The following is a 25,209-nucleotide window of genomic DNA, read 5'->3' as shown; positions in this document are numbered from 1 at the left end:
AGGAATTTGTGGCATTGATTAATTTTTCTCAAAAAATTGATATCATCTTATTCTTGAAACAGCTTTTTTAAATTTTGCTTGTTTTCAAAAATTCCTCAAAAATCCAAAAATTAACTTTTGGGACAGGAAATTGTGGTTAAGGGGGAGGGGGAGTTTAGGAAATACTCTTTTGATCCAATTTATACCTCTATTCATTCAACGATTTGCTTTGTTGCATGTTTACACTCTTGAGAGGTACTAGCTTTTTTCTGGAAGTTGGTTTATGATCTACGTTTTAATCAGGGATCTTTTTGTCATGACTTGATGGATTTAATTTCATACCTCTCATTCCATTTTTTTATTCAGGGTTTCAATCTTTGCAATGGAATAGTATCCAATCTTTGATTGGATGGGCTGGAATGAAATAGTACTAGGACGAGGCACGATTGATTACGTATAATTGAAAAAAGCTGGGGTCATTAAAGGATTTATTCTGGGAATATTTAAATTTTCTTCTCAACAATCATGATTATATTAATTCTGTGATTAAAATTAGGTTGATCTTTGATCAATCAAAATAATTGATTGAGTTAGGCTTAAGGTTTCACTACTTTTCGTCATTAACATGATCAATTTTTTGGTTGATTTATATGATTTGTTTGTTTGTTTGTTTGCATGATTAATTGATTGATTCTAAGTTCAGTTCTAAGATACGAGATGTGTGTTTTCATTGGTCGAGTTGATATTCTCATTTTTCATCCCTTTCTCTATAAATTCATGATTCGAAATTTATTTTTGACCTTCTGGGATGATAAGTGTGTGTTTTGTTCGTTTGTTCATTCGTTCATTCGTTGTTTCTTTCGTTTATATGTTTGTTTGCTTGTTTGCTTGTTTTGTTTGTGTGATTGGTTCACCGATTGATTGATTCAGATGCCTGTTTTTATTGTCAATTGATAAAATTTTTGTTTTTCATATTTTTTTTTCTGGGAATCCATGATTGAAAATTTATTTCCGGAGTCTAGAATTTGTTTGTTTAGTTTTTTGCGTTTCTTGTATTGAAATTTACGATTGAATGAGATTGAGATTTGAATTTTTGATTGATTTAGGTCAAAATTTTTGCTTCTCGTATCCTTTTAAAGTGATTATTGAATCATGGATTGATGATTCTTTGTCGAATTAATTTAATTTGAGCTCTGACTTGTCTCATCTCATCTCACACCATGAATTATGGTGTGCGATTTTGTAGTTTGCGAGGTTGAATTTCCTCGATTTTTTCTCGTCAGTTATTGAAAGTCATCATTAACGATGAAATACTTCAATTCTCTCAAAGCTCGAGAAACGCAGTCGCACATACCTCGAAGGCTTTTGATCGAAAACAATTTTTAATTACTAACGTGGTCTAGTTATTTATCGTCGTTTGCTTAGTTCATATACGCGCGACATCGACACAAGCACGAGATGGTGACGAAGACGACGACGAGCAACGAACGGTGAAAACCGATAGCGAGAAGAATTTAGCTTGTTATATCGATGTTTTCTCGTATCATTAAGACCAGCGAGAAGTTTTTTTTTTCGCTATACGCTTTTGAGTGACATTAGTATTTGAAAGTGCTGAGGTATTGTAGTCACGTAATAATTCCCTCGACCGAGTCAATTATTCGCGTCGTTGAAAGCTTTAACTTCGTGTAATGATTCCATAAGCGCGTTTTTACGATGGTGAAGCGAGACGTAGAGGGGTTGAAATTTTCATTTTTTTTTTTTTTTTTTGGTAATTTCTGACAAACAGAGCATCAGCATCGGCTATAGTCGAAAATGGTTGGGTTCTTAACCTTAGATATAGGAGAGCCATTTTACTGTAGCTAAACACAAGAATTGTGAAGGATTGATTCGTGGTATTTGTCTGTTGTTCCGTGGCTCGTGCTAGACTGGTCTAAAAATTGCTATTTACCTGTTCGGCGTTTTGTGTTATTTTTTTACTGCCCCCTTTGAAAACGGCAGTCACGTGCGTTGCTACCTGTATTTTGCGATTGTTTGTGTCCGGTTTACGCCGGCACATTTGTTTTGTTTGAAATCCATCGAGAATACCGCTCATTGTCTAGTGTGTCCGAGTTTTGAAAAAAAAAAACAAGCCAGAAGAGAGAAAGAAAGAAAAATCCAAACGAAACGAAAGAAACAGGCTGTCCGTTCCATTGTTTTTGCGTGGCTCGTCTATTAGTTTATTGTCTTGAATATAACCGATGGTTCTTACCTCGAGGCTAATCATTATTGCGATTTGCTTTCTGCTTGTCCGACACGGCTTCCTATTACTATGGTTAATTGGCGCGCGCGCTCGGCTCTTCTTTACTGTGTTGCGTTGCTGGCTGACGAGTACTTAGAGGTTTTTATATCATTTCGAAGGAGCCGGGGCGTTAATATGTGTACGCACAGATGACTATTTGAAGAATCTGATGATGATCGCGTACACGAGTCTCAAAGTTCGTATGTCTCTGTGTGTAAGTGTAGGTAGGTATGGATGGTGAATTGGTGGTGTAGCATGTTGATGGCAGCTAGAAGATGAAAAATTATTGTAAGGCACGTTTTTCTGCTTCTTCTTTAAAGACGACGGCGCGATAAGCGATATGGATATGGGTTGAAATTTCTATAGTGTCACGAATATCGTTGTATTTATATCGTTTGTGTGTTTTGTCGTTCGTATTCGTATAGGTATTATTATATATACCTGTGTGGTGTGTACATATTTTACGTTAATAGTGATTTAGACGTGTCGTCCTGGGTTGAAATATGCGTTTGGAGAGGTGTTTTTAAGCTGGTCTGTCGTGGTCGTCTCTCTTTTTTGCTATACAAGGTGTCCCAGCAAACGTACTCGTAAATACAATCAAAAATTCAGATAGGTGCTGTCATTTAAAAATGATGCAGAGGTGAGCTTTTTAGCTCGATTTGTCTGGATTATCATTGTATCAATTTCTAAAACTAATTTAATCTGGTGTTCCTGAACAGAAGATAAGGGTACACAAAGAGAGGTCATTTTCGAAAAAAATCTCAGTTTTCTCTCTCCAGCCCCTACTTCTGTTTTGGCAAAAATGGTTAATTCCAAAATATAGCATTCTTAGATTCTGTGTCGATCTAGGCCATTGCCATAAAATCCCAGGCCATTTTCAGGTTCTACTGAGCGATTGGAAATTTGTCAATTTTTTGGTCTTTATTGCCAATTTCAAAAACTCGAAAAAATTTGATATGTACATAATTAATTATGCTTGGCTCTTTTTCTCAATTTTTTAAATTGGCAGTGGTCACAAAAAAATGGCACCGTATTTCAAAATATAAATATTTAAGAATAAAATATCTTCAAAATGCTAATTTACCTTTCAATTAGCGATTTGAAAATTTTCAACCGCTCAGTATGAACCCTAAAAGTGGTCTTGGATTTTGATTGCGATTCTGTACTCCAAAGCAAAAAAGATAGAAGTCCATTTTTTTTTATTTTGAAATTTTTACATTATTGGAAAGCTCTTACAAACCTCTTTCCAATGCTGTAAAAATCTCAAAATCCAATAAAATGGACTTCCATCCTTTTTGCTTTGGAGTACAGAATTGCCTAGACTAGAATCTCGAACACTGTATGTTGGAACTGAAGTGGCAGAATCGAAAAAAAATGTGATTTTTTTGATAATATCCCTTCTTGGAGGACTCATATCTCTCCTCCAGGTACATCTCTGCGGCTAAAAAATTTTCTAGGTGACTTTTACTCAAAATGAACGTTTGCACCGAATTTTGTGAAAAATTATTAGTCATTTTTTTCACAAAAATTTTTTATTTTTTCATTACCTTGGATAAAATTTGGTGACGAAGTACCTAAGGGCAGGGCTTGAGAGAACGATGCAACTTTTTTAACCAAAAAATTGTATTGAGATTATTTTAAAATTTTTTTAAAAAGTTGAATGAACCTAAAAATGATCTGGTCTGGTATTCTCTTCTCCATCTCAACTCTTACCTTTATTCGGTTGATCATGAAATCCAAGTTGAAATGTTAAAAATCAAAAGAAAAATCGAAAAAATGTTGGCGAATATTGCCTTCGTTTTTTTTTAATTTACCAACATAGAAAAATCATCTAAACCATTGTTTTTCATAGAAAAAATTTTTTTTAATCATTTGAATATGTTTTCGATATTTTTTTTCAATTATAAAAAAAATATCAATTTTTGTGATTTTCGTCATTTCTTTGGGTATTTTAACGAAATATAATGTCAAGCCAAGTGGCCTTTTTTCCTCATTCAATTGATAATTTTATCAGAAAAATTCTTCCTGATATTTCAACGAATTTTTTTTTGCTTTTTTTTCTAATCGTTTGTACATGTTGCCTCAATTTTTTCTCTACTCCAAACTTTCCTCCCCCCCCCTCCACCAACATTTTGAGGTTCGGTTTTCGTTTTTTTTTTTTTTTTTTTTGTACAAATTATACAAGTTTTTTTTAGAGTGTAAAGATTTGAAATCTAGAATATTATTCGAAGAAATTACAATTTTTTGCGTTTCACAATTCTCTTTTTCGACGAGGAGAAAAACTTACGATTTTAGCCATTTTTTACGTTTCGACGAAATATTTTTTTGGGGTGATGATTGTATCTCTCCTTCGATTTATAATAATTTTTTCATTTATGAAATATGAAAAAGATGCTTCAATTTTTATTTGTTGTTTTCAGTGTTCTAAAAATATTAATCTTCACTTCAATTTTCATGTAAAATTTTTTCTCAAATTGGTACTTTTTGTTGCATTCTATAGAAAAAGATGAAACATTTTTTTAAATTTTATAAAATATTTCTTTGATTTTTCTTATTGAACATTTTTTTCGTTTTTCCCCATGAAAAAAAAATCTTAATTTTGATTTCCTAACATATTATCTGTATACATATTCGGTATAGGGTGACCGAAAAGTCCGTTTACATATATTTTTTGAAAATGCAAATGAACTTTTCGATATGAGGGAGAAAAATGCCAGTACCTACATATTTACTTTCAGAAAATGATACCTAAAAATGAAAGTATTTACGAGCTGTATGCTGATTAATTATAATGTTTCTCTCTTGACATCGTTGATTTACATTTTTATCTGAATTTTGTCTCACAAATGTGAGTATGAACGAAAATAGTTTGTTTTTCGTGCCTGATAAGTAAGTGATAGTGAACTTCAACTCCAAAATATTTGACCAACCTTTGATAGGGACACCCTGTATACCTAGGCTACGCTGACTGATTCGAGAGTGCAAGTATTTGTACGAGTGTACGCTGGTTTATTGATTCCAAGGGACATATTCTCACGGATCGGGCTGATATAGCGAAATAGTCCTAATTAGGGTACTATTATGACAGTTAATTGCCTAATGATAACGTTTAACAATAGACATAATCGTACGTTAGCGAGTATATTTTCGCTTAATCATCATCGTATATCGGGTTTTCAAAAGCAGATGGACGTTTATAAACGACTGCATCTTCATCGTGGTGTTATGTTTTTTGGTTAGGAAACGACTTCGACGTCGACGTCGTCTTACTTAGTCGTCATAAATGAACCGACGAATGGGAAATTTCTCGAGGGGTAATTTTTTTTCTGCTTTTTCAAAAGCATGAACGTAATAATATTGGCTTATTTAGAAAGTGGACATGGACATTGGACATGGACACGAGGCTGTGCATATTATGATTGTACTAAAACGTGTTTGGGTAATGGTTTTTATGTAAGTTTGCATCGTGTATGTGTGTGTTCTTGGCTGACTCTATGGTGAGCTGCGTATTGTTTCATATTGTTGTGACATTTACGATGATAATCACGATTTGAACTTTTATATAGTATGTGTAGTGTACGAGAAGAAGACTCGCGAGCTATGGGCTCGAGCAACTATATAATACGAGTTGTCATGTTTGGCAGTATTTTATACCATAAGCATATTGTTCCTTTTTAAAAGTCATTTTTTAAAGATTAAGATATGTGTCAGTAGTGTGCCATGTGTGAGTCGAGTCGACTCCCAATGGAGACGAAGCGAGGGTGAAATAAAACTTATTGCATATTATCATATAGGAAGTGGAACGCAAGTATCAATCTACCAATCTTTTCGAAATACATACTTATCGACAAAGTTTAATATTTTTGGTCATTACTGATACTAATTTGCTAATTAAGCCTACGCCATGGGTGTCCAAAAAAAACTGATGTGATTGTATCGACTCGCGGTGGATTTTTGATTACGTTTTCGAATTTTATCGTAATCGTTGTCGTTGTTGTGTTACTTTTGCTAATTTTTTTTTCTACATGGCAACCTTTTCTTTCATTTTTTTTTTCATTCTTTGTAGGTAGGTAGAGGTACGCGTTCGAATGCGTTTAGTTGAGATTGTATCGTGATTCGGATTTCATTATGTGGTTTAAAGTAATCATATACGAAGTTGGGTAATATTTGCATTTCGAAATTTATACCACTAATCGCATTTGCATACGGTAATGGAAGATTTAACTGGTCGATGCATGGTGTCTCGATATTGCTGTGCTGGCTATGTGTCTGCCCTGCGACTCTCTGTATAGTAGTTTTTGGGTGTTTGGATTGTTTGCTCGGTTTTGTCTGTGTGAATGGGGAAGTGCATGTGAAAGGATGCTGGAATTTGGATGAGTTTTCCGAAGAGGTTTTTTTTTAAAGAGAGAGGGCAGATGGGGTGAATTTTGGTGAAAATTATCCCTCATGATTTATTGTTTGATTGAGGCCGATAGAGAATTTCGTGGTGAAAAATGCGGTTTTATTTCCGGTGCTTTTAGGTTTCAAATGCATAAACGGAAGAAATTTGAAATTTCGGCGCTAAAATTGCGAGAAAATATGAGGATTTTATTTGTTGGAAATTTTACGTTATTCAAAACATTTTTGGTGTTCTTATGATTATAATGGTAGATTTTTTGTATTGAAAAGGTTCAGATCGTGAATTATAATCATTTGAGAAATCATCGAAGTTGAACGAAAATTTGTGTTTCATTGCCCCCCCCCTTCTCTAAAAATCAGATGTAAGCCTAGGGTCGAAAATTGAACCATCAGTTCAAAGTCGTCGATTTTTGATTAATGTAAATTTTTTGAAAACGTACGTACCTATGCTGAATCAAATTTTTTTCTTTTTTAGTGAAATCAACTCTGCCGAAATCAGTATCTATTTTTGATTAATTTTTCTTTTCTCTCAAACTGATAATAGAATTTCAAGTAGAATAAGTACCATGAGATAAAAATCGTTTGTTTTAGATTTTTTTGTTAGTTTTTCAAGAGCTCTTTAATTTTGAATTTTTGTTGTTGGTAAAATCGATTGGGTGAGGGATGTTGAAAGTTTAATTGGAAAATTGTCACTTCTGATATTTTTTAATTTTTTGAGAGGCCAGCTAAAAAAAATTGAATTCTCCACTTGAAATCAAAAATTTGATTATTAATTCGAATTTGAATTTTTTAAAACTCGGAATTTATTTTCAGAAAATTGGTGTTATGAATTCGAAAAATGAATAATTTCTTTACTTCGCTATTCTTGATTAAATTTTTTAAAGAAATCAATGACCAATTCAACCACGACATCTAATCAGTTTAACGAATGCAAAAGTCAGTTTCATTGTTATTTTTTGGATACTTACTCTGTTTGACTTTCAAAGTACTTGAAAGAAAAATCACTTTTGTCGAATCCAAAAAAACGGTGCCTACTTAGTTGATTCATTTTTCCAGGTTATTGAACTGCAATACAATATTTAATTCATTTATTTTCTTTATGTTTGGAAAATTTATTTCATTGTATTAGAACAAACGTTTGATTCGAAATTGTTGAAGACTGCCTTTGTTGAATGGAAAAATCAAAAAAATAGGTATCTAATCGATTCGAATTAATTCGATTTTTGAAATCGTTCGACTAGTATTAGACTGCAAGTGCTTACAAAATCTGCGAGCGATTCGAATTTTTTCGATTTTTTGAAAATTAGTTTTTGATTTTGATCAAATTGATTATTGACTTTTGAAATCGATTAATCGATTTATCGGCTGCAAATTGTAAAATAAGTGATTCGAATTTTTTCGATTTTTTGAAAATTAGTTTTTGATTTTGATCAAATTGATTATCGATTTTTGAAATCGATTATCGACTTTTGAAATCGATTAATCGATTTATCGGCTGCAAATTGTAAAAATCAATAAGTAATTCGAATTTTTTCGATTTTTTTTGATTTTTTGAAAATTAGTTTTTGATTTTGATTTGATCGATTATTGACTTTTGAAATCGATTGTCAACTTTTGAAATCGATTAATCGATTTATCGGCTGCAAATTGTAAAAATCAATAAGTTCATTCAATTTTTGTTGATTTTGAAAATTAATTGTAAAAATTGACTTTTTTCACTTTATGCATTTCGTTCGTGTGTCGCGAATTGTTCGATGTGATCAGTTAATTTGGCTGCGCGACCCTTACACTTGGGAATTTCGGCATGCAATATTTTCCTAACGCGAGTATCAGACTCGCAATAAAATATTAATAAATACACGATAATTGTTAATTTTATAAACGTCGTCAAAAAAAAGCAACATCGCCGTCGTGCGCCGCAATGACGCGGATCGCGGGGTTGGGCGCGACGATGTCTTGTACGTGCTAGATTTTGGAATTACATCATCGACGAATTTTTTCAAAGAAGAGCTGAGTCGCCTTCTTGAAAATACAATGTACATACGAGCGTTGAAAAATTTCGAAGTAATTATTTCGCACGAGCGTGATTCATTTTACATGTCATTGTTTTTCTAGCGTATACCGCATGTAGCAAAAGTATTCGATTGTTTTAATAATTACTTATTTGCGAGAATTTGTCGCCACGATGAAAGGTCTGAGACAGCGTTCTTCGTACTATACTGTGCGAGCAAATAGAAGCGCAAGAGTCGGGAGTTTATATTACGATACGCGATACCTTCGTTTTCTGAAAGGAAATGGAAAATTTACACCAGCCTACGATAATTTCCAGGATCTGCGTTAAACTGCGTATGTGTGATTGTGTCGTGCAGAAGAGGAAATGAAAGAATCATTTCGGGCGTAAACTTCCCGCAAGCTGGAGAACTGCTCGCGTACAGTTGAATAAAAAAAACTCGACGACGACGCCGCACCGCGAATTATTTAATACGATCGAGTTTTTTTCCTCCTCCTATGGGTAGCTTTATTTGTGTGTTTTTTTTTTCTAATAGTCGACGTATTATTACAGTTTCATTGATTAAGAAGACGTTCGTAGAGAAAGAGAAAGAGGCAGAGAGTATAAAACTGGTTGTTTAGCATCTTTTTTTTTTCTCTTTCAACTGTGTGTAGTACGATGTCTCCGATATAGTTTCGTATTCGTATTTTTTTTTATGGCGCGTATTTATATGTAAATATACTTACTAGATTTTCGGTACTGATTTCCGTTCGGCGGCGGCGGCCACGGCCACGGTGGCGGATTGCGTCACGTGTCTGCGCCCAAGGTATCCGCGGTAATCCGGCCTGCAAGCGAAAGATAAACATATGAAACGTATTCCACTTAAATAGCCGATTGATAAGTTGAATTTGGTAATTTCGCGTACAATGGTCGATGGCATTCGTGATCGTGTCTCGTTAGCGGTAAATGACGCGCAGTCAATATCAATATGTCGATTTATAATACGAATTAAATAGACCGAATGTTGAATGAAATTATTATGTAGGCGATTCGCGTAGGATTGAGTCATATGTACGAGTATACGTGTATCCCATCTGTACGAGTATGTCTCTGTGTGTGTGAGGCATAAGTCGGTCATAGTAGAGTATTTGAGTTGGGATCGGCAAAGGCAGGGCAAGGGGTAATAGTTTTGTTGCGGCTGCATATACCTAATGGCACTCCCTTATGGTCCATGCAAACTTACACTTAATCACTCTTATTCATGAATAATACCTAGAAGTTTATTTGGCTTCTTATAGGTACGTGTCTGCCTAATGCCAGACATCGTCATCGTATCTTATAAAATGTAAATAACATTTCGTACGTATGAATGGATCGCTCGTTTCGATCGCGATCTGATCATAATACTAGTGAGCTTACTCTCTTTCTCTCGCCCGATCACGAGACACACTCGAGCTACCAATACCACAATCTACGTACAATACGCCCTGCCTACTCTATCTTTCTCCCTTTTTCTATGAATTGCATGCATGTATCGGAGCAATCATTCAAGAAATCTGATCCTATATGACTAAAGTTTTGGAATGACTGGCCTATACGAGACCATACAGATGATATTTCAACAGCACACGCACGTCGAATCTCATTTCATACTCTTCAGAAGGGAGGAGCAGAAGAGGGTCGACGGTGGTGATTCGGGTGTGCAATTGCTCGCATCGAAACCTGTTGCTGTTGGTGGCTGCCTGGCTTCTTGTTGTTTGCGGTTCGCGATATTCGCCGTGTGTATTTCGATCGCTAATTTACGAATACCTAGACCTACTACCATTTCATTCGTGTGCATTTGATCTGCATTTCGAAATCGATCGACGTATTTGTTGCATATACCCACCCGCGATTAGCGAATTATATGAAATGTAATACATCCTTCGTCCTTCCCCTTGTTCCTTCATCTCGCTATTTTTTGTCTGAGACTATGGTGCACGGTTGCGGTCTGTGTTGTGTTTTTCGAGTCTTTTGGGCTATGAGGGGGTGGGATGAATTTCCGACTGACGAATGTGTGCGTGAGAAATGGATTTTATATCGAATTAGTTTATTTCGACGGTTTTTTTGAGGACCTGTGGTGAAGATGAGTAGTTTGAAAAAAATTCGAGGTAAACTGCGAATTGAAGACGGAAATTTGGTTGATTTTATGACGAAAATGAACATAGCAGATCACGGGATCTGTTTCGAATTTGAGAAGACGTTGGAGTTTTGGAAAGAGCATGTCAAAAAAATCCCCTAATCCGAAATTTTAATTGAACCATTTGAAAGTACGTAGATGAGATTCACATTTTTGGCTACCTAAGTTGATATTCACCAGTTCTAAAATTCTCGGAGAACACTGATCAATTCTAGCATTTCAACTCAATTTTCTGCTCATGGAATTTCAAAACGTTTCATTTTTTCATCAATTTTTGGGAAATTTGATATTTTTAAAAATCCATTAAAAATCAACAAATCAACCGGGACTGCTGAAATTTTGGATTCGGAGGTTTTTCGACATCGTTTCTCCAAATATTCAATAATTTTTGAAATCCGAGGTGGAGGTTGAAGACTTTCGAAAAGTTTCCTTGTCAGTTTTGCTTTGACTTTCAAAATCATTTTTGAAAAATTCTTTATCAAGTATGGAGAGAATTTAAAAAACAACCCTATTCAAAAATTACAGAGCCTCATAAAATGGTACTTTTTTTACAATTAGCTCCAAAAAATAGGATTCAAAAAAAATTCTGATTTTCAAAAATATATTTTTTTTGCTATGGTAATTTTTCAAGTCAATCATCAAGATTATAGTTTCTATTCAAATTAGTTTTCCCCTCCCCTTCTCTTTCTCCCACTAAAAAATTGGAAATATCCAACGTTTGAACATTGATTGTTTTTTTGTTCTCCAAAAAAATCGACATGAAAACAAAGAAAAGAAGCATCATGTTTCAGTTTAAAAGACTGCAACGTTTTGATATTTTTTCCAAAAAAAAATCATAAAAATATTTGTTTGTCGAAAAAGTTTGTGATTTTTTTTGGAATTATGGTGAAATTTTCAGATTGTTTCTGAATTATTCCTTTTTTTCTCATTCAAAATCACAAGCTTTCCATTGATCAGAAAATTGATTTTTTTTTAAATAAATAAAAATATGATCAATAATAAATTTGCACCCCTCCCCCGTTGCTCTCGTTCTCATCAACATCTGTTTTCATTTTTGCCGTTCAATGACAAAGTTTTGAGACGTCTTGTCGGTGCAATTGAACGATATAATTAAGACATAGAAAACAATGCTGTAAAAATCCTCGTAGCCTAACTTACTTTTATGTGTTTAGATAAAATAATAACTGAGCGAAAATAAAATAAAATTACCATTTTTCAAATTCTTGTTTCAAAGTTGGACCGACGAGTCCTCGATCATATTCACATTCCAATAATTGACTGTAAAACTCGAAATTATTGCAACCGAACCAATAAAAATACGAAATTGAAAAAAAAAGTTTTAATTGCTCGAGTTATAATAATTTTTCGCGAAGTTTTAAGCAATTCTGTTACTGAATCCTTGATGGCGTAATTGAATTCTGCCCCCCTCTCTTCGTTACTATTCGTATTCAGTTGCTCACTTTTTCATGGGATTCCCTATTTATCGATGTAATTTAAACAGAATAATTTGACACATCGAGGGTCACCAAAAGTATCATATTTGTACCTATTCGCGTATAATTTTCCATTTTACGATACGCGAAGAATTCCCGTGAGTTGATTAGAGTACTGGTATGACGTGGATAGCAATGAGGTGATGGAGTACAGGTGTGGTGATAAAGCTGGCCGTCATATCAGCGATATAGCTTTTAAAAGTCTCACACGTGCCATTATTATTACTAAGCTATGTCTATGTACATTACATAGAAAATACACGAATGCGCAAGGGTACTCGCATTCGCTGGTCGGCATTTACGCAGAAGAAGAAAATTACATTAATTACCACCCGAACGCTAAAAACCATCGCGCCACTTTGGTAATTGACTTTTAATCGCGTCATTTTCATGTTCAAGTGGTGTCGTCGTCGTCTCGACTTGTGATTTTTTCCTCATCTTCACGTAAATAGCTATAGCTCTAGAGGTCTAGGTACCTACTTTTACAAAGCTCTAAGTGAGTTATCAAAACGTATAATTTACTCAATTCGAACACTGGTCGGATGGTCGATCGTCGTTAAATCGCATGCTGCATTAAATGTACTCTCTAGTATTATAGGAGTTTCGTTAACGTAAAATAAGTAAATGATTCTCTCTGTGCACTTATTGTGGACTCTCTTTCATCGTAAATTAAGTTAAAGCGATAAACGCCTAATGGTTCGGAACGTCAGGTTGCGACGGCAGTGGCAGCGGCGGCGGCGTCCGCATCTGTGGAGGTCGTTCGTGGACGTAGGTAGAGATCTACTCGATCGTGTATATTGTGGTCGTATGTCGGCTACAGAATCTCATTCATGCCTACGATTCTTCTCCTTCACTCTCTATACAATGGATGGTGATAATTTCGTAGAACACGAGAGGAAAATTGGATTACGTTGAGGGATTGGTTTCATAAGTATACATTTTCCATTTGAAGTGGATGCTTGATTGCTGACAAGTCGAATGCTGTAGAATCAGCTTAAAAGTTGAGGATTTTTGATGATGAGCTAGGTTTGTCTGGACCCATTGATTTATAGGGATACGCCATATGGTGCTGGATGATGTCACTGGTTGAAGAAATTCTTATTTGGGTGGTCTAATATGAATATTCTGTGTGAGAAAATTTTTGGAATTTTTTGGTTGTATTTTATTGGGAAAATTTCAACTTGGTGATCTGGTAGGTACTTGAACACCCCCCAAAAAACTAGGGTACGATTGAACAGCTGAGATATAATTCCAGTTTTTCAAAAATACCGAACCTCGTTCAGATGATTATGCGATGGGGGGGGGGGGAGATGGCAAGGCTCAGACCTGAAATTTCCTCCTGTTTTTCAATGTTACTGTCATTGCAGAATTTTTTTTCTACTCACCTCAAAAATTTTAACAAAAAAAGTTGGGGATAATCCACTTTAGATGTTGCAGATGAAAGATATCGTGGACTACAGTCTAAAAAAATCACTGTGAGAATTTCTTTCCGGGAGTGCCTCCTTCCTCCCCTCCCCTTCTCCTCTTGAAGCATCTGAAGGATTGTTCGACTTCTCAAGTTTTGAATAAAATGAAAATTTAAATGAAATATTAGAGCTACCTAGAATTTTTTTGAAGCCCGAGTTGATTTTCTATCAATCCCTCTCAAAAATTTCAATTTTCATTCAAAATCTGAAAACTTTGATTTTTACTTGTATTCAAAATTTGAGAACTTTGAGTTTCATTCGAAATTTTAAAACTTTGATTTTCATTCAAAATTTGAAAACTTAGATTTTCATTAAAAATTTAAAAGCTTTGATTTTCATTAAAAATTTAAAAATTTCGATTTTCTTAAATTTAAAAATTTTAATTTTTTCAAAATTTGGAAATTTTGATTTTTTTTGAAATTTAAAAAATTTTTATTTTGATTCAAAATTTAAAGATTTTGATTTTCTTATAAAATTTAAGAATTTAAATTTTCATTTAAAGTTTTTATTTCCATTCAAATTTAAAATTTCAATTTTTATCCAAAATTGAAAATTTTTTATTTTCACATATTTGAAATTTTTTCATTTTAATTTTCATTCATTCAGAAATTTTAGGAATATGTACTTTATAATTTGCTTGGTGCAATTCGTTTAACAAGATTTTTAAAAAACTTGAGGTTTGTTCGCCTCCTCCTCCTCCTCTTCCCTCCACTGCCAGTCAGAAAATCCGAACAACTGATCAATTTTGAAATTTTTGGTGCATGTGGTGAAAAAATACTCTAAAATTTCACGATTTCTGGTTGAATTTCCTGAAAGTAGGTCGATATTTGATTCTGAACTCCCCACAAGAATTTCCAACGACCCCCCCCCCTCCATTCTTAGTTCATCTAAAGTCCTTGTGATCTCAAGGAGGAAAAAATTGACAGAAATAATGTGTTTTTGTTTTCGTGAATATGGCTAACCATATTGCAGATCTTCATTGGAATATGTTTATTCTTTCGTATTCTTACGAAATAAAGGAACTAATAGATTTCCCAACCGTGTAGAAAACCGATAGAAAAGAGGCGAGAAGGGAGACTGCACGTGTTTGGACTCAAAGTATGGTTATTTTCTTAAAGAGCCAGCTCGGTACATGACTGCTTCCTAGAACGAAACAGCTTTAGATACACTACACACACGTAAACGTTAAGTTGTGATATTACCGCATCATCGACGACGGAGAAGAAGACGATGATGACGACGGGTATAGATGGGAGAAGCAGAAGGTTGGAGAGGAGTAGTGTGTATGTGTTGTATATACGCGTATAGTTGTAAATGTTAGAAATCATGCCGATAAACCAATTACACGACTTACTCTGTGACTCATTTTACCTAGTCTACCCACACACCTGTCCATTTTTGGCGCCGTTTACCCCGGACCGGCGGATTTTTTGGCAATTTTTTTCCAAATCCGATCCGAGTCTCGGATAAGCGTATCGTTTAGTGAAATTTTTACTCGAAATTTGCAACCAGTTCGAGGCAGATAGGCGATTTTACGCGTCATGTGTATGGAACAGACGGTGCGACTGGTGATCGTAGGTTTCAACGTTGCAGAACAGATAGATAAATGGCGCCTGCGAGACGTTGAAATGTTTCAAATGAGCGTCTATTTCCGTCCATTCGCGACCGTGTGTTTTTTGTATAGTACGACGACGACGACGACGACGTATAGGTAAATCCATGCTGATGCCATGTACTCGTACCATGGTTGGCAGTCGATTATTTGGTTTATGATGTTGGTCTTTGGAAGAAAGTTCGTGATTGTTTGAGACTTTAACTCCGGAGGAGCTTTATAGAAATGTGACCAATGTACTATGTATCTTGTTGTATGTATAGTACTATAGTACCCAGAAGCTCGTGCACTGGCCAACTTTATATCTATCTACATACTTAGACCTACTGTGCTATAGATATTCTACTCTACATGCCTATTGCCTATAACATAGTTGTACTCCATGACTACAATATGGGAGCTCTAGTATACGCCAAACCTCTAGGCTGGTTTTTCTAATTGATCGCAATTGTTTGATAAGCATGGATCATGATCGTATAGCTATACATACAGATCGATCTCGATTACTAGACTATAGATTAGGATACGTGGGTACGGGTGTATAGAGATTTTTATTCATTTTATTTATGTATTAGCATTGTCGAGAGCTGATTCGTTGTCGTTGGTCGTCGTGCATTGCAATGACTTGGTACGTTTATGTTTATCTAACGACGTAACTCTTTGGTCGTGATACGACTCAAAGCGAGATTAGTACTGATCAAAGAGTACATATGGTTTTGTCGAGGAAGAGGTTTCCTGATGGTTGGTGAATGTCGATACGATAATACCTTACAGATGGGTGATTGTACGACAGATACGTAGTGGATTTGCGAATTCCAGTGGATTGTGGGTGAAGAGAAGAATGATCTGGTGACCTTTTTGTTATCTTTTCCGGATGTGATGACTGACGAGGGGTGTTTTTAGTTGTTGGGAATGTTTTAATCGAGGTGTTGAATTGATTGCGGATTTTGATTAGGTGTTGCTGTTGATTTTTTTTAGAGGGGGAGGGTGGTATTTAGAGTTCTTCATTCTGTGATACTTTTAGCATAATTACGTACGTAGGTACCTATGGGTATTTATTTGTTCATTAATTGTTACTTGATGTTACTTTTTTTCCATTTCTATGCATTTTTTTCACATTTTAAATAAACATTGAGAAACCTACATAATTATTATGTTTATTGTTTAAGTTTTATTTTAAGTATGTAATTCATTTTTCATGATTTTAAAAAAAAAGTTTCCCAATTTAATCATTCTAATCAGCCTTGTGATGACTACGTGATGCCCTGTAAGATATCATTATTTTGACAATGTCGCGATCATTAAAGATTAACATCTATTTAGACATCCTCATGTGAAAGGTTTCTGAGATACATATGTATAGTTGAGAATGGCGAAAAATTGTCGAATTTTGTCTTGAAAGGAAAATCTTTTCAAAACTCTTTGGACATGTTCATGATCAGAGGTGCCGATCTAATGAGGATCTTTAAGAATGTTATTGTTTTCTATTAAAAGAAGAAAGAAAAATAAACTTATCGGAATTTTGCAAAACTGAACCTCTTTGAGTGTGAAATTTCATAATGGCATTACTCGGTCAATTTTCAACAAGAGGATTGATAATTCAGAAAAATATTAGATTTTTTCTCGAATTGGCTTCTTGTTCATAAACTTATTCAAAATGAGGAAATATGTTCTCTAAAAAGTTCTTGAAAAATTGGTAAAGTAGCTCAAAAGTACTTCGAAAAGTTTCAGTTTCTTTAGTTCAAGACTTGCCATTGAAAAAATTAGAAATTATGACTCGCTGAAGTATCCTCAAAAATGACAATAAGTGCAAAAAATGTCGTTAAAATTTACCTAAACCAACAGAAAATTGATAGGTAACTTTACATAAAAATAATTAAAAATGACGAAAAAGTATTAATTGTTAAAATGAAATCAAAATTGTGCAAAATCAAGGAAACTGTCTTGAAATAACTTGAAAATTATTGAAAATTTTGGATACGCAGTAAAATATCATTGAAATTGTGCGAAAAACTGCGAAAAACAACTTGGAAAAACTCGAAAAAAATTCCCAAAATGTTCAAAAATTGGTAAGATTTAAAGTTCAGTAAGATGAAATTGAAAGTGAAAATGTCATAAAATAACATAAAAACCGTCGAAAAATTAAATTGTCATTAAAATCGTATAAAAATCTGAAATAAACAGTACAAAACTCTCAAAATATGAGAATAAAAAAATTGTAAATTGATCAGATTTAGTAAAATACACAAAATAGGTGAATTTAAAACGATTCAACAAGGTGTTTATCAGTACTGCTTATCGTGCTGTTGTTCACTTTTATTGTGGGGGGGGGGGGGTGAATTACTAAATTTTTTTTGATTTTTTTTCAAAATTGCACAAAATTCTGTTTTTGTCTCATTTTTTCAATTAAACCTGAAAGTTTTTCATTCATTCTGTTCCTCTCTTCAAATTTTGAATTTTTTCATTTCATTATTATTATGCATTATTTTTTTTGTTCTCTTTAAACCCTGTTTCTCTGTCTTCCTTCCTCCCTTCTACCTTGAGTCAAAACATTTGAAAAAAATATACTTTTGAAAGACCTGATTTTTTTTTGCTAAAATTGTAAAAAATCCTACTTCCTGTATTTTTTTAATCAAACTGAAATTTTCCATTATAATGCGTCGTATGAACGTTATTCTTCCTTTTTTATCCTTTAGAATTCTGAAAAAGTGGCATGAAATATTTTAAAAAATGCTTCTAAATAGAAAAATGACTTTAAAAGTCTTAATTTTATTCTTATTTTTGTTTTTTGTCCTGTTTGTTAAAAACTTTGTGAAAGATTCTAAGGTTGAAAGCGAATTTATTGACATCAAAATTATGAAAAACTATGAAAAAAAAACTCTTCAAACCTCTCAAAAATTGGCGAAGTTCATTTTAAAATGTTTGAAAGTTGATGAAATATAAACGTATGAAATCGAAGAAAATTTTACAAAATTACTTAAAAATAGCTGAGATGCTAAAAATTGTGTGAAATTGTTGAAAACAAACTTCGTTGTATGAAATTGAGAAAATGTTTCCAAAGTAAATAAAAAATTAGAGTGAAATTGTGTGACAATTGATTAAAATCGTGATCAAATAAATAAATAGAATTCTGTTTTTTTTGAGAGTGGGGGGGGGAGGAATTGCTTTAAAAATCTCATGTGAAGACTTTTTTTCATTTGTTTCTCCTCCTTTGTTTTTTGAAATTTTCTATGCTTGAAATGGACGTGAAGCTCTTCGAGATTGAATATCAAAATAAATTGTGTATTTGAGCTTCTCGTTTAGTTAATAAATTACAAACCAAAAAAAGTCATTTGATTTTAAAACTATTGTTTTTAATTTTCTGTCATTTGCTCGTCTCTCGTTATTGGAATTGGGTGAGAATAGCCTGTCAGTAGTGCCTTTTTCCTTTTATTTGTACGAGTATAAGTTTGTGATTTTTAAAATACAGTTGAAAAATTCAATGAAAGTTTCTTGGTTTTATTCTGAAATTTTCATTTTTTACTTATCCGGACAAAATTAACGCATCGCGTTGCTTTAATAAATTCGGAGTCATTTTCAATCTCGTAAAATTGTTTTCTATCAATTAAAAAGTTTCTGGTCATCTTGTTGGGTAAGCTTGCAAACGATCGTCTTTTTCGCAATTCAGCATCGCTTTCGTCATTACAGTATTAAAAACAAATCCACCATTTAATCCTCGCTGCAATATGTATGTGGTAATAAATGCGAAAAATTCCAGGGTTTGTTGAGGTATGTTTTTTCTTCCTTTTGTACCGATTTCATGGCTCATGTCATCAGTCAGTCACCTCGCTCCATAAATCACCGAATACCCAACCCTGCCTCCATAGTACAAGGCGTTCTTATAGAAATAGGTATGCCATACTATAGACCAGTATCTTATGGAAGAACATACCATACAGTACACCCAGTATCTACTCTGTACAGTTTGGAAATCACTGGTGGCGAGTTTATTCACTGAAGCGCATTTCATAGCCAGATATCGAGAGGATGTTGTTGATTAATCTGGCGCGCGTACATTCGTGTCGATGATTAGCGGTTACCTGTTGGTACATTACCTGTTGAAGTAAAATGTACCTACAATCTACGCTGCCTAATGTCATGTCTCATTAGTGTAAATGATTTGCCCCCTTTCTTATTCGGCGCGCTGGCTGGGACGCCCTGTGCCCCGTCTCGGTTCATTTTTTAATTTCACTTAGAGAAATTGCTATTATTAACGGGGTACACCCGCGGCGTTTGGTACTTAAGAGAAAAAAAAACTATAGGTCGCCGCACTTCGGTGGTTTTCTTTTTAATTTTTTTTTTCAGTCTTTTGATTTCGTATGTTGTTCTTCTTCTTGGATTCTTCGCCATTCTCACTTATGCAGTTTAATTTTGATTACGTGATTTATCATCGGGTTAAGTATGTATATTCTATCCAGCTGCGAGAACTCGAGTACGTCTTGTGTAGCGGGTATACGACGAGCAAAGAATGCCCGAGAAGTCGAAAAACTTCTTCGGTGTTGAGACTGAGTATATAGTAATGTTTGAGTGTTGTTGATGAGTGTTTTTTTTAAAAAGGCTTGTAAGTTAAGTTTGATCATTCGTTTGAATTTCTTTTAAAATTTTTTTTTAATTTTAAGAACATTCTGTATGTCAGTCTGATTAAGTATCACTTTTATTTTTCCAAATTGAATGCTCATTCTTCCGATTTGAATTCTTTCTGTAAAATTTGACGAGTACGTCAGTGGTGTTTTCCAAAACTGACCGAGTTGAATTTTGAGAACGGAAATGATATAGTTACCTGGTCTATTCAAGCGAGAATCGTTTGATAAATAGTTAAATAAATTGATAAGTGTGTTTTTTTGTGTCACCTTGTCATCGTGAACATTTTTCCCTGGGTGTCATCACATGACAATCGCAATTGAAAATTTTGACGTAATTTCCTTTTTCAACTACTGAAATTTTTATTCGTAATTTCCGTAAAAGCAGGTGAATTTTGATCGAATGATTCGTTTTTTACAAGTATGTACTAATTTTGAGCCATTCCGAAGCCTCCAGCGAGTTTTTAGATTTCTCTAGAAATTTCAAATCGCTCTAAAAGCGCTAAAAATGAATTTTGAAACCAATAAACTTTGATCGGTGCTTGCTGGGCAACCTTTCGACCGTTTGGGGCGACTCCTGCAAAATTTATGGAATTACAGTTCAAAAGTGAATTTTTACCCATTTGTAAGGTAAATTCCAGACAAAAAAAGCGAAAAAAAAACAGATTTTTCAAGAAGAAAATATAACGAGCATTTTTTCGGCGAGATATCGTCTGGTGAGTCTACGATCATCTGGCTCGAAAACAATCGCAATTTTTGGAGCCTCCTGCAAGTTTTTAAATTTCTCCAAAACTTTGAAAACTCGTTGGAGGATCCAAAAATGTCAAATTCTAATATTGTTCTTGAGTGATATGATTTTATAGACACAGACTCACCAGACGATATCTTTCCAAAAAAACCGTTCATTATTTACCTTTTTCAGGGTTCGTATTTATTCGTGACAACAAACTTTTAGTTATTAAAGTTGCTTCTTTTTTAAATTTTCGAAAAAATTGTCAAAGTCTCACTTTTTGCCAAATTTTAAAATTGCCAAAAAAGCCTCGTTTCTTGCTAAAAATGGCTAAAAATTTCGCTAACTCGCAAAAATTCAAGAAAATCGCATTTTCCCCCCAAAAAAATACGCAGAAGTCTTGCTTCTTGTCAGAAGTTGTATATACAAATTTCCAAAAATGTAAACAGTACTTATTGCTTTTTTGATGTATACTTAAATTGAGGAAAAGTATCTATTTTTTTGCCAAAAAATTCTGCTTTTGGCAAAAAGTGGACAAAACGTCCGCTTTTCAGCAAAATTGCCAATTTTTTCCAAAAATTTAGTTTTTTTGCCAATAGGTAAAAATGTTGCAAGCAATCTTGATTTTTGTATGAAAATTCTCCTTTTTCAGTTTTCTTTTCAAAAATTACCAAAAGCCTCATTTTTTGTCAAAAATTTCCAAACAAAAGTCGTACTTTTTGCAAAAATTGTCAAAGTCTTGCTTTTGCTGATTTATACGCGTAGTCAAAAACTCCAGCAAAATTGCCCAAAAATTTTGCTTTTTTTGCCGAAAATCGCCAAGAAGCCTAGCTTTTCATTGAAATTATTGCCAAAATTCGTTTTCTCGGATGGAGGGGGGCAGCAGAATATCTCGCCTTTTGTTTAAATTGCCAAAAAGTCTTGTTTCTTGCTAAAAATAGCGAAAAATTGTGTGTTTTTGGAAAAAATTTCAGTGTTACTCTTTTATTTTCTTCTGTGTCATTTTTTTGCCAGAAATTGCAAAATTTTCAATTTGTCGCCAAAAATTGACTTTTTTTTTTGGTAAAAATTGCAAAAAAATATAACTTTTGCCGGAAATACCGAAATTCTGCAGGTTTTTTGATGATTGTTTTCTCCATAAAAATGTTCTCTACATGTTTTGTACTTTTTTAGGCATACTTTTTTGTTACTTTTTCGAGCTTTTTTGGTTGCTAAAATTACTTTTTTTGGGGAAAAAATGAGTACGAGCCCTGCTTTGTTAAAAATATGATTTCTTAAAACACTTTTTCCTATCTAGGGCTGAAAAGTACTACTTTTCCAACCTCGCGAGAATCGCTCGGATGTAAAAATAAGTACTTTCCACCCTCGTTCAGGAAAAATTACTTCACTAAACTCGGGTGAGGGGAACAACTCACACGAGTTCAAAATCACTTTTTCGGCCCTCGTTGTGTAATATACTATTTCTAAAATTTTACCGAGTTTGGACAGAAATTTACTTTTGAACTTACACTGCTGGCAAACAGTCAAGAGGGAGTCCAATAGAAGCAGTGATCAAAATTATTGGCTCCAAAGTTCATTTTCACCCCTTCCGGGGTAATTTGAAATTTCTGGAGAAAATTTAAAAACTGCAGTCTGAGGCTCCAGAATGGCTCAAAACTAGTATTTTCTGATTTTGTGAGAGTTGAATATTGAAGGAATTATTTACATTGGTTCACTTTGCTAAACAAAAAATTAGTATTTTATAAAAAAGTTGGAAAATTGCCCTTAGAATAGTTTTTTTTTTAAATTTTTATAATTGTTAAAAAATCTGAAAAAATCCCAAAAAATCCAAAAATGAACCTTGATGACTTGAAATTTTGGTAACGGAGGTTTTAAAACATGCTCTTTCGATCTAGCTTGGTTTCATTCAAATTGGAGAGTGCCCGTTCAAGAGATTCATTCTCTTGTCAGATGATCTTTAGGATATTTCTTTTTTGAGACTTAGGCAACACTTGTTCATCTACATCTTGTGTTTCAGCATAGACCCCTCATTGGAGTTGTGCTCAAGAACTAAATTTCAAATGTTAGGTACTGATCTTAGAAAATTTCGAAAAGTTCTTCCTTAGGTAACTCCAGGAGTCGGTGACTAGAGCCTGAAGGTGAATTAGTTTCTTTCTAGAGTCTGAGACGTACATATGTACAATCTCCTCATCTTGGGAGCTCTTTTCCAATATATTCATTCCGTTCCTCGTTGAGATTTTGAATTGATGTCTCGACCAAATCACCGAAGGAAATATCCCATAACGAATACTCGCGAGTTTTAATTTATCGACGTGTCAGCAACCATAATCCGTACATGAACACTCGTAAAACTATTCAATTTTGCCATCATCGTTATAGAAATCAGAGCCTTTCTGCGGTATTGATCTCGAGCCGCGAACAACTGCAGGTACACGGTGTAATACACAGAATGGAAATTTTCATTGCATTGCCTGCGCATAATGCATAGTGCATATGCATCGCGTACGTACGAGTAATTTGTTCAATGAAACCGACACCGCGTGTAAGCAGTTATTTTATTCAAATTAGCAAAGCCGCGATTTGACATTCGCTTCGGTTTATACGTACTGTGGTACGCGTTATGCAGCAGCGTAGTGTAGTAGGCAGAGTAGATATAGCTTAACTAGACATACGTCTGGTTTTGGTTTATTGACAAATAGTCGGCGGCGGCGGTCATCGAGGCGGTCGTAAATTTTCCAAGATGGTCAGAGAGAAAGAAGAGAAGATCGCCTATCTAGCGGATACACCGTCTTAAACCGAAACAAGTTAATTGGATTTTTTAAACGTCTCTACACGTATACTCGTAGTACGTATGGGTAGGCTACGCAATGTTGGACTATAGCTCTGTTCGGATGCTGGGGTATGCCGATATACCTACTCAGGAATGAATGTAAAATTACAAGCCGATGGTGTCGATACCCGGTAGCGCACACGATTTTACGATCATTGTAAATATACATATAATGTATAGTAGGATACCCGTTGAATATATTATTGAAATGGAATAAGAGAGACGAGAGAGTACGTAACGAAGATGAAGAAAAAAACCAGCTACTGTTTAAATATTACCTCAACCCGGAGCTATATTGCCCTATAGGCGTCATGAACTTATATTTATATACAATGTTTTATCCGAGATATTATACGTATAATAACGTACAGTGTACTCATCTAATACTACATACGATGGATACGCAGGCAAATTAATTAACGCTACTCGGCGACCCACCGCACACGCAGCTTAGAACACATAGGTAGGATACAAGGGAGAAAAAAAAAACACCTATATGACCTTTTTGTAACACTAATCTCGATCTATTGTTTTAAGCACATAGGTGTTTTGTGGATTTTCTTCTTAACGCGTTCGGTATAAAGCGACGACAACTGACCCCCCGTAAGCATGAGCTCGGTCGGCTCAGCCTGGCTCTCTGTAAATATTGTGATGTTTGTTTTATGTATTGGTATTTTTTTTTTATTCTTACACTAAGAGCTAAATTCAAATCTTTGATGAGTCATCGAAGCTTTCAATTTATTTAAGTACCGTTAGAATTCTTTTTTCGCGAAATGTCGGTAGACTGAACATGGGTAGAGGTGGTGGTGTGATATTTGTCGAAAATAAACTGTCGATGTTGGTAACTAGTTGGTCTTGGATTGAGGGATTTTTGAAACGAAATTTGACTGAAGGGGATCCAATGGGTTGGATGTGTTGTAGGAAGTTGATAACTGAAGGTCTGTTGAGAATTCTGAAACATGGTGTCCTGTCGAATATTTGTTATGATTCAGATACTTACATTCAGAATTGTGAAATCTATGAACTATGCTTGATGTAAAATTTGAAAGGGCCATTGTTTTAAGAATCTCAAGTATTGAAAGTTGATGAGTTGAGAGTTGGAAAAATTTTGATTCTTGAAATTTGAAGGAACAATAGTTTGAACTATAATATTTCAAGGAACAATAGTTTCAAAAATTGAAGCTCCAAGATCTTGGAATTTGTAACCCATTTTCACTGGTAATTACTAAATACCCGTAAATTTAGCCATTTAACTGGTAACTGCCCATAATTTACCCATTTTACCAGTAATTACCTGTAATTTACCAATTTTACCCGTAATTACCCTAATTTACCCACTTTACTTATAATCCCCGTAATTTACCCATTTTACTGGCAATTACCCTAATCTACCCATTTTACCGATAATTCCCTGTAATCTACCCATTTTACCGATAATTCCCTGTAATTTACCCATTTTACTGGTAATTACCTATAATTTACCATTTTACCGGTAATTACCTGTAATTCACCATTTTACTGGTAATTACCTGTAATTTACAAATTTACTGGTCTTTACCTGTAATTTACCATTTTATTGGTAATTACCTGTAATTTACCATTTCACTGGTAATTACCTGTAATTTACCATTTTAC

General features: G+C 34.2%; 1 protein-coding gene and 1 long non-coding RNA gene across 3 annotated transcripts in view; one reads left to right on the top strand and one right to left on the bottom strand.

Moving 5' to 3' along the window:
- Positions 1-25,209, top strand: part of bs (blistered) — a 104,280-nt gene that overhangs the window by 39,149 nt on the left and 39,922 nt on the right. The window lies entirely within an intron of this gene.
- Positions 1-25,209, bottom strand: part of LOC135847981 (uncharacterized) — a 34,066-nt gene that overhangs the window by 4,011 nt on the left and 4,846 nt on the right. The window contains exon 2 of the long non-coding RNA XR_010559286.1: positions 9,392-9,490. This is a non-coding gene — a long non-coding RNA (uncharacterized LOC135847981). The remainder of the gene's footprint in view (positions 1-9,391; positions 9,491-25,209) is intronic.

This window comes from Planococcus citri, chromosome 5, assembly GCF_950023065.1.
Source record: "Planococcus citri chromosome 5, ihPlaCitr1.1, whole genome shotgun sequence".
Taxonomy (NCBI): domain Eukaryota; kingdom Metazoa; phylum Arthropoda; class Insecta; order Hemiptera; family Pseudococcidae; genus Planococcus; species Planococcus citri.
The sequence above is the reverse complement of the archived record's forward strand: the minus strand, read 5'-3'. Positions and strand labels throughout refer to the sequence as shown.